Raw genomic sequence first — 11,008 nt, 5'->3', positions numbered from 1 at the left:
GCCCTGGCTCCCTCAGGTTTTAACTCCAAGCCCATGCAGGCTCCTTCTCAGATTGCTGTCTCTGCAGTGACCCTGAAAAATGGCCGTCATTTCCTCTTCACTCACCTCCTTCCTTTCCCTGGGCCAAAGTCCCCAGGACCAAGGTCGGGGGTCCCTCTGGACACAGGATTCCTGGGCCCCAACACCCTCCCAAGGATGCAGGGCTGGTGAAGGGGGAATAGGAAGGAGCAGCCGCAGCTGAAACAATGCCAAGTAAGGGGTGAGGTGGGAGCTGCAGCCGGGGTCCCAGCCCGAACACCGAAAGTGGCTGGCAGGAGAAGGTAGAGGTGCCATAAAGCTGCTGTATCACGCCAAGCAGGAGCCAACACATTGCACCAAGAGGGGCTGAAGGAAGGCTGCAGATTCCTAACCCTGCACTCCAAGAGCTGCGTTGGCTGAAATAGCCCAGCACCGAGCCAAACCCCGGGGCCCCAGCCAGCTACTCCCAGGCGAGCTAGCAGGAGGACAGGGCTCTCTCCTGGGGGTCAGGTGCTGGGGGAGGGCTCAGAGTTGCTCCTACCTACAAGAGAAGACAATCTGGTTTCCCTTCATTCAGAGCTGGGAATTTTCTGGGTGCTGCTCGGTGGCTGCCCTGCCCAAGACTAATCCCTTATGCTGTGCCAGCTGACTGGAAACAGAGCAGTGGGGGCTGCTGCAGATGGAGAGCCACCCTCAGCACCAAGAGACAACTGATCTCCTCTACTGAAGCTCTGCCCATAAATTATAGATTTTAAGCAGTGTTTGTTTAAAATATTCAGCTTGCCACTTAAAAAAGAATACTCATACACACCAGGAATGGGGAGAAGGATGAGGGGTGGGGGCTGCAATCCCACTTGGAGGAGGGGGAGGGAAGCAGACAGGAGAGAGGTGTTTCCTCGACTCGGTGGATGTGCTGTCCGACACGTGAGCCACCTGCACTGCAGCTTTGCCTGCCTCTCCCTCTGGCACACAGCTCAGGCCCAGCAAAGGTCTGCAGGAGCAACAGCCTCTGCTTTTTCCATCCTGCATCCCAGTGTGCAGGTAATCCCACGGGCTTCCCTTCGAGCCTGCAGGACAGCATTGTGTTTGCAAAGTCAGAGCAAAGACAGCTCAGGTGCTCTGAGGGCAGGAAGGAGGTGAGGAGGTAGGAAAACATCCCCCTCTACACACACCCCCCTTACCTAGAAGCACAACCACGTCTTTGATTAAAAACTCAGCTCTTCAGCTGACATGGCCAAGGGGCAAGTCTGTAAAAGGTGAGACGCAGGGAGCAGCAGCCGAGATATTTCTCATCAATGAAAAACGTTCCTCTTCATCTCTGCTCTGGGCGCATCCCAACCCTGCCAGTCACCAGAGCCTGTATTGCCGCCTGATGGTGAAGAAGAGGCAGGGCCCTGCTGCAGTATAAAGGGATTTCTCCTCTAGGTTGCAGCACTTCCCAGGCTAAGGCAGGCTCTCACTATCTTCTGGGGTGGATTTCGCATGGAAGAGACTGCCGACAGCATTGGTGAAGAGACACGACCTTATAGAAGATGACTAAAGGCATACTTCAGCCTTTCCTGCCCCAGGAGGCTCACTTATATACTCAGGTACATCTTGCAGTGGGGCACAGGTAGCAGCAGTCCAATTGCAGAGAGACGTTCAGGAAGGCACAGATCTCCTCCCAACAAACCCAGACACACCAAAGGGCTGCTGCTACGCACACAGGCTGCCCAGCTCCTTATGTAAGTGTTGGAGGAATTCTCAGAAAGACAAAAGGCTTTCACTGTTGTGTGCTCAGTGCTTGCTGTTTATCAAGGCCTCTGCCAAGAAAACTGAAGTGGCTGGAGGAAAACAAGGCAGTTACAGCCAGGGTACCTAGAAATGCCATTACCTGTACTGTGTTGTAGCAGCACCTGAGGGGAGCCTGACCCCCAGCCTTGGCCTTGCTGCACGAGGTGCTGCGGAGAGCTTTAGGAAAACCCAGCCTAGCTGAGGTCAGTGGAAGGTGAGCAGCCACGTAGGGTCCGGACCTTGCCCAGAGGAGACAAACAAAGTTCACCTTTAATAAAAGAAACCCAGCCCAGGGTCAGAGCTAGCTGCAAATCCTGGCTACCCCACACCTTCTGTGGTTTTATCAGGCTCACACCCAGCTGGGAGCTGTCTCTCCTGAGCCTCAAGTCCGTAGCTCTGTGGGATGGATCTCCCTGTGATCTGACAAAGGCTGGCTGCCAGGACCACCAGCCCAGGGGCACTCTGCCTTTCCTTCCTGCCACCTGGGTGATGCTCCACGCCCAGCCCTCCTCCTGGCACCTCATGTGCGTGCATGTGCCTGGACTGCAGAGACATCTTTAAGCAAAGATACCTCCTTCTAAAGGGCCCTCCCAGGCTCACCCTAGCATGCAGGTAACCTAGGGCATGCCCTGTGGCTCATCCTGTCCAGGGAATATTAAGTGCCTGCCTGGGAAAGCACACAAGAGGTTATCCAGGATGATCCTAGTTCCAGCAAGAGGCAGCTGGGTATTTTGGTCAGTAGGCTCTGGGAGTCTGCAGCTGAACCAGCCTCACTGGCAGCTTAAGCACACTTCAGGCTGGCTTCACCTCACTCCCTCCTTAGCTGCAGAGGGGGGAAAAAAACCACCCTGTGCCCCCAATAGGCAGAGAAAAGCTTGGTGCCTGGTCATGTTTCCCGTGTGGCAGAGACAGAGGAAGGGAACACAGCAAGCCCTGGAAAAAAACAGGCAAAACTTCTCCACATACCTGCTGCCTCCAAGGGTGCTCCTGGGCTGAACCTCCCACAGTCCCTCCTCCAACAGCACTCTGAGCATCCTGCAGGGCTTGAGATCTTTGCTCACCTGGTCTGTTCACCAGCATGTTCTTTCTGGCCCTAACATTTTGCTCTAGCAGGAAACAACCGAACAAAACTCACCAGGCCCAGCCTGGAGCTCAGCAACATGGCAGCTGTGGAGACTGAGGGTCCCCTTGAGCTTCCATACAGCTCAGAGGTTTTCCCAGCCCACAGAGACTTGAATTTGGCTCCCCTCCTGCCTGTCCCCCAGCCAGGCAACATCATCCCCTGGCCAGCCACAACCCATTTGCCAGCAGATGGCAAAGAGCCATGGCTGGCTGGGGTCTCCCAGCTGGAACCAGGGGTGTTCTGGCTGGAACATTTTTGCCAGTAGCCAGCTCTGACCCGCTCAGTTCCAAAACAGGGAGTCAGGACTCCTGGTTTCCCCACAAGCAATTAAAATGCACCAATAAGGCCAAGGAAGGACTGATGCTGAACGAAAAGTCTACTAGACTACTAGTCTACCAGACATTCAGAGGAAAGGCATGAAAAAAAGCCCAGAAGATCAAAGACTCAACAAGCACCTGCTGATCATTTTAACTAGACTGTCCGCTCCTCGCGGCAAAGTCTGTCTTCAGGTATGCCCAACACCTAGACCAGGCCAGGGCTACTTGCATTGCCAATACACCCAAGGAATGGGAACACTAGCCCTGCTGCTGCAGCCCCTGTGGCCAGCAGTGGAGGGTGGGGTCTGTTTAGCCTCTCAACACTGCCTGCTTCCCCTCAGTGCAGAAAGACCTAACACCCCCTGGCCAAGCCTGAGCCCAGCTCCCATCTGTGACCCTGGCAGGGCTGTGTTTCTTGCTATCCCTCCGAGGAGACACTGACCGTTCTGGCAAGCTCTGCACTCTATTTTTAATAAATTAGCCCCGAACTCCATTTGCGTGGATAAATATAGCATCAACCACTCTGCCAAGCCGTTTTTCTCTTGGTTAACACATTCATCCAAGCTGTTCTATTTGTCTTTCCTCCACAGACTCATATTCTTCTGGATTCATTTTGTCAAACAAATTGCACAAGCTGGACTGCCCATTTACCCAGTGCTGTTTGATTACAGGGGTTATTTATGAAACAGCAAGACATATGGCATTAAGCTTCTTAATAATAATAATAATGAGAGAAGGGAAAGGGGAAAGCACTAGAAGAGAGGAGGGGGAAAATGTTTTTTATTACGCACAAAAGCTCCTGCCACGGGTGATAAATTCCAGACACTTTTTCCAGTTGCTCTTGTGCTGCCGGCATGATGAATGGCTCGGGCACCAGCATGCAGCTCGGCTGCAAGAGCGTGGCCACAGGCTGTGAGGCAAGGAGGGAAATGCCAGAGCATACACACGTGGTGAGGCTGGCTCAGGTGTGCAGGGGCCACTGGCTGGCAGTCACCAGGCAGTTCACTTCCCAGGAGGGCTCATGCTGTTTGCAGTGATGCAGACCGCACCCAGACCTGCCTGCCATCAGCACCATGCCTGGAATCCCTCACATCGAAGGCTCAGAGGGAGGGCAGGTCACACGGCCATCCAGCATCTTGCTAGTCCCCTACCAGCATTGCCCCTCCCAAAGCCCAGCTGCTACAATCGAGCGATTACTGGAGAATCCCGTGTCTGGGGAGCAAGTTATCTTCTAACTCTGTGGTTGCAAATCACAGCCTGAAGAAAGAACATAGCACAGAGAAGAGAAAGCCTCAAACTACTTACTGCTGAGCACTCAAATCTTGTGAAAACTGCATCTATAGCCCAGTGAGAATCTAGGCCAGGTCCTCTCCTTCTCCTACATTGTTCCCATGCTGAATAGCCTCCATATATGCATCTAGTTTTTCTACTGCAACCTGTATAATTTCCAGGTGGTACTCAGACTGCCCGAGATATTTAATTTCTGCATAGCTAAACTGCTTTTGCAGTTGTTTCCCCCTCTTCTTTCAGTTCAGTCACTTACTCCTGAGAAGTTTGGGACCTCTCCATTCACCACTGGCAGAGCTCAGTTAGGTCTCTGAACTCATCTCCCTCTGACCTAGCCACCCTGGCTCTAATGATGGCTTACTGCAATTCAATCAAAACTTCTTCCAAAGGAAGATGCTTGATTAAGGGCCTGGGAGACCTTGAAAGTAGAGTCATTCCTACAAGAGGAAGGTAATTAACTTTTTTAATCAGTGGGCACTGATCTCAAGGTCTAGAGAACAGAGTGAGCAGCAAAGTCACTCCCACAGATACGTAGCGGAGCCCTGCCACATTACTGGAGACCCCAGGGAGAGTGCTGGGAACTGGACTTGGTACACACCAACCTGCAGAACTGCTGCATCACCTCATCCTTCTCCCTGGTGGGAGCAGTCTGGGCCGTTCCCCTGGGGCAGAGGCATCTTGTGTTTTCCCCCTCTGCTCTGATGTGAGCAAAGCTCCCGGTCTTCCCTTCTCACACTGTCCCAAAAAAGGACAACACACCAAGAGACAGCACCAGTCTCTGGAGATCATTCCTTAGCAGCCCAGACTCCCCTCACTGTCTTACAGGGAAAACCCTGGCAATGGGATAAACAAGCTCAAACACCGAGACTAAAGGCTTTCCCCTGGCAGATGCAAATGTTTCTGCAGTACTAGCCTCAGCTCCTGCTTTCTTGTTCATCAGCTGGCACAGACCTGGGGATGCCGGGCAGGCAGAGTTAATCAGGCCTCGTTTGTGATTACAATGAACTCTTGCATTTCATGGCCTGCATCCTAAACCTGCTTTCTAATTCCCCAAGGGAGAGGGATTTACACTTTCAATTTTATGTCTAGTTAGTTAATGGTCCATTACTGTCAAAAGGATCAGTAGCTAGAAGTTAAATCCTACAGGATTTACAATAAGGAAGAACCAAAGGCTGCAGAAGAAAACGTGCCAGACAGAGGGCACAGGGAACATAGAGGGGTGTTTGCAGGTCCTCAGTGCTATGACACTAGTGACTGGACACTGGCCCGGTGACAGCTCTAGAACAAGGTTCACCAAATCACTCCCTGTTGGCTGCTTCTCCATTATATACTGTACCAAGTTTCTGCCTCAAGTATCTCGGTGGAGAAAGTTTACAAGCAGGCTGCCAGGAACAAGGGAATTCAGGTATAGTAAATTCCTCAGCTTCCAGCACGCAGGGATCTGAATTGCCAGCCACAGAGAAAGGTCCCGCTCTCCATGCTGAGCCAGGTACCAGACCCCCATCCTCCAGCAGGATTCACCACTGAGACTGAATTCAGCTGGGGCAAATAGGCACTGTGCTGGCTCTGCATATCTCCTGCCTGCCCCCATCTTGCAAACTCTAGACAGCCCCAAGTCTGCAGAAGACAGTGTGACCTTACTTGAGCATGGTCTGTTAGGGACTCTGCTTCCCTACCACTAAAACTGAAGTAATGGTACTCCAACACTGCTGGAAACTAGAAGGGCTGAGAAAGGCAATGCCATAGTACACATACAGTACAAAATAGATCTTGATGGGACTCCAGAGTCCAAGCTACCTCTGCTTGTTCCCAACATCATCCCTCCTTAGCGTCCCTCATAGAAAAATACAGAACTTGAGCATGGCATACTGCAGCCCTCACCTTCCCAAAAATGATTCTCCAGAGCCTCTCCAGGGGGAAGTCAGGTCCTGTTTCCCCCACCCCAGGGCCACCGGCCAGTATTGCTGAGTGACCTTGAAAGCTACTGTATTTCCACAATGCCTCAAGTAGGAGGCAAAATGAGAAGGTGTTCACCACACCTCAGCAATACTTAGGTGAAGGTAGGCTACTGCATCCCATTAAACTGCATGGGAAATCAGGTGTCCAACACTTTGTTAAGCTCTAGCCTATGTTCCATTAATGCCACTCACAGAAAGATCCCAGCTCTGCTGTAGGTAGAAAATTATGCAGTTACCTGAAGCAGGACACTGTCACTATCCCATAGCACAGAGCAGCAGTCCTTGCTACAGGCAACAGAGGCTTAGAGCAAAACGATAGCTTTGGCAGGACTGGAATGGGTTTGCCTTGTTTGAGTTGAATTCCTCCCCTCTCCCCATCAAGAGGCCCTGAAAGGTCTCCACTTGCTTAGCAAGACAAATGCTTCTGTGAAGTATACACAAGTCTGCCAATAGCTGCAAATGTCCATCTGCTTCCGATCCCATCCCCCGAGATCCATGGTGTTGCTGCTGACAGAGCACAGGTATTAAAGCAGCTGCACTGAATGGTCTGTCAACATCACAAAGCTTGCTGTGCAGAGGTTTATAACCTGCCCATAACACACTTCAGGCTGAAGCACAGCAAACAAGGTGCCCATACCCTTTGAGCGGGGAAGTGTTACTTCCTTTTTATTTTGCAAACAAGGAAACAATTTTTTTCTGCTGCCTGAATTTTTTCTTAGTTGTAAACGGTGCCAAAGAGACAGAGCTTGGCTAGATGGGGGACAGGAAAATATTTAAGTGATCAAAGAACAGTTACTGATTGTGTTTAGCAAGAGGCTGGAAATGATTTTATAGGTCAAGGTAGCTTGAGCTGCAGCCAGGCAGGCAGCACAGTGCAGCTCCGAGATCTACAGCCATCAAGGCAGATTCAGAGTCCTTCCTCAGCCTGGTCCATACCTGCAGAAGAAGGACACATCAGGCCTGGAAAGACAATCCAGGAGAGCTCCCAATCTAAGCTCCTCGCTCCCTTACCGCCAAACACAGGTATGCCAGCAATGTTGCTGGCCCTGGAAAGCCTGGGACAGAGAAGTAGACTTTAACACTGTTTAAAGACACTACCAGTCTGGCTTTCCAGCAATGCTATAATTCTCTCCCTGCCAGCCCCCCCCACTGAAGTCTGCCTTGCCCCTTTGATGCAACTGTACAGCTTTGTGGAACCCATTACAGACACCATACACATCATTGCCAGCATTCACAAGTTGTACTGCTATTACTTTTAACCATTTCTTCTAGTAAGCGTCTAAGAGATCAGCATTTTTTAACTTCTTCCCACTCCCCCTTTCTGCACAGCTAGGAGGACTCCTCCCCACTGAAATCTCTGCTTCTCCAGTAAAGCCCTGCCTCAGTAACTCAGGCCTGCTAGCATATACACGAAATAGAGCTGCACGACTCATGACAAGATGAGTCTGTAAAGCTCACTTTCATCCCTCCTGTCTACCCTACCAGGGAAGACAAAGCTAAAGCCTGAAAACCCGAAGATCGTTTAAAAAAAAAAAAACCACATCAAAAACCCACTCTACCGATGGACTACAGTTCATAAACAAAACATAAGACTTCTGGCTTCTACAGTGCTTTTCTCTTTACACGTAAGAACAGACCACCACAAGACCTTAGGATCCAGCCTGCTCCACCCCAGCAAGCCTCACAACAGTTAGGGAAAACAGCAGCACTACACTGGTTCCCACAAGCACACTGCAGCAAAAGGCAATGCTACCCTCTGGTGCTTCCTAGCAAAATAACCAGCCTGCCCACTACACACGAGAGCTAGCACAGGGGCTGCAAGCCAGGGATGCTAACATCACACTGCTTCTCCCACATCCCTCCATACAGGCCAACCCACCTGTATCATGCAGCTTTATCACTGAGAAAGCCATTGCACCCTAAACTCCCTAAGATACTACACTAGAAAGAAATGACCAACCATGCTGACTGGCCCACCCCCTTACCCCAATAACACAGACCACCCTCACCGTGGAAAGCCATTAAACACACACAGCAAGGTGCAAGGGACTGTGCTCGTGCTCACCTGTGCAGGCCAGGGAGCTGTTTTCTTCCCCTCCCCCTGTTAAAGTTGTTTCTGACTCAGCTGGTTTCAGTGAAAACTCTCTCATGTATCTCCACAGCAAAAGCAATTAATGTAGTATCAAGGGGAATGGAGGGAGAAGCTAGCTCTATGAAGTCATTGCTTTGCATGAGGAGGGCACATGGAGACTTCAGGGCAATCTTTGTTGGCCCTTCACACTTGATTAATTCATATTTACAAAGCTTTGCTTCATTTGGATGGAGCTTTTTGTGATTTATTTCTAATATATTTTCAGAAGTGTAGCCCTGGCCTGCCAGCACAGACAGGAATTACAGAAAAATAGGCTGTGGTTTGGTTCCTAGAGTTTATTTACTATTCTTATAGTAAACAGCAGATTACATTGTTTGTGATACTTAATAAATCCCCTTTTTGTTAAGTGTGTGTTTGTATGTAAGTAGAGCCTTCCCCTGGGTCTGTGTGCATGCATGATTATAGTAGCAATGTTTTCCTCTGACAATACATGTTTTTCATCTAATTCTTTCCCTATCTTTCTCATTTTGCCCATCTCTCTGTCCCTGCTTCTGATTTTCACGAGTAGAAGTTTCTGGTTTTCCTTTGGTTGCAGATAACATGTTCTTTGGGGGTTTTTTGAGTTAAGTAATGTGTGGCCTCAGAAATACCTGTAAGTACTTCCTTCAAGTTAAGAAATAGCAAGAAAGAAAAGGAATCTTATTGAGTAAGATGCATAGAAACACACATATTTCCCCTGGGTAACAGCTGCATAGATTCCAATGACATGTATTTTGAGGAATATATTTTCTCTACTATTTCCTAGCTTTTGCCTAGATTGTGGTCAGGATCCTAAACATTGCTTTTTGGGGTATCTTGCCCAACACGTGTTTTGACTGAAATCTGAATCTCTTCAAAACAGAGATTCACAACATTAAAAAAATCACAACATAAAAAAAGAATCTATCGCATGAAAGAGTAAAATGACATGTTATGTTATGACTGACTCATCACAAACACCCTCCACTGCTCTCATAGTAAAGAACTGTGCAAATAAACATAGTAAATAAAGTATGTAAATAAACATAGTTAATGAAATCAAATGATTGACTTTACCCTTGCAATAAAAACCTGAAAACATACTTTTTCAAAAGGTTTCTAAGCCAGCGTACAAACTTAAATAGCAATTTCTTTTTTTTTAATAATCTCATGTTTATAAGTTTGTTTTATAAGCTTTATAATCTAATGGTTTATAACCTTGTTTCAGGATTTTGAACACGTCAGAGGGCTCAGTTTCAGCAATCTAGGAGAATATTGCGATACTCAGACTGGCCAGTGCTTTGTATCCAGAAACTTCAAAGCAATGAAAATTACAAATCCAGTTGCAGGGAGAGGAAGGACGCAGGCTTGAAAAGCAGAACTAGAAAGAGATAGCATAAATCTTTTTTTCCACATTTTTTCCTACCATTGTACAGGAAGGGTGGAGAAGGGGGGCTTCTTGATAAGTTGTTTTTTAAAAAATACCAAGGAGACCACTGAAAAATAGCAATAACTTCCTGGTCATATACTATACAGTGATAGTATTTTTGTCTGTAAAGGGTCTAAAATATTTTGTTTAGAATTCAAGTCCGGAATGATATAAATGCAAGGGTGAATGGATTTGCTCAAGAAATCAGGCTGGGCTGCACCTGTGTGCTGTTAATTGCCCCTCAGGTCCTGCCAATGAGGGCTCCTGCCCCCAGCACTCCAAGAATGCAGCTGGGATCTCTATAAGTAGCTTCCCAGTAGCAGGTAAAAGTTTCTGTTTGTGCTGCAGCCTGGTGTGAGGGAGCTGGGAGGTGCTGGAAGGGTCCTCAATGTGTTCAGGATTAAAGCTTCAGAGAAAAACAGCCAGATACAGGTATTTGGCTGGAGGTTGGATGTAAATGTTTTCAGAAACAGTCAAGAGTTCCTAAAATATCTTTGGGGGTTGTGGACTTAATAATGAGCTTACATTTTACTTAAGTGGTTACTGGGGTGGCGGGGGGGGTAATTCATCAAGTTTTTTCTAGCTCTGAGTTAACAATTACAATGCTGAGGGAGAGTCAGTGAGGCTGGGTGGTCCTGGAAGTGTTGTAATGCAAGTGGGAGCTGTGTCTGAGCAGGAAAATTGAGTAGCTCATGGAAGGGGTACAAGGGGCGGTGCTTTAGCCTTAGCTTAGCCTGGGTGATGTGGTGCCTGCTGTTGAAAAACAGATGGTTTGGTGCCTGGGAAAATGTGGGTGCTTGAAAAAGATAGTAGATGATCACTGTTCAGGAATGGCTTTGGGACCTTTTCGTAGAGCCTTGTTCCCACTTTCTGGCTAGGGAGATCTTCGGGGGCCTTGGGGAAGGCTAGAGGACTGCTGAAGGGAGGCTGGTTTGCCCTATTATTTAACATAGCAACAGACAATGATGATAAATCTTCCCTGTGCTTGGTAAG

Source organism: Aquila chrysaetos, chromosome 8 (genome assembly GCF_900496995.4).
Source record: "Aquila chrysaetos chrysaetos chromosome 8, bAquChr1.4, whole genome shotgun sequence".
Taxonomy (NCBI): Eukaryota; Metazoa; Chordata; class Aves; order Accipitriformes; family Accipitridae; genus Aquila; species Aquila chrysaetos.
Note: the sequence above shows the minus strand (reverse complement) of the source record.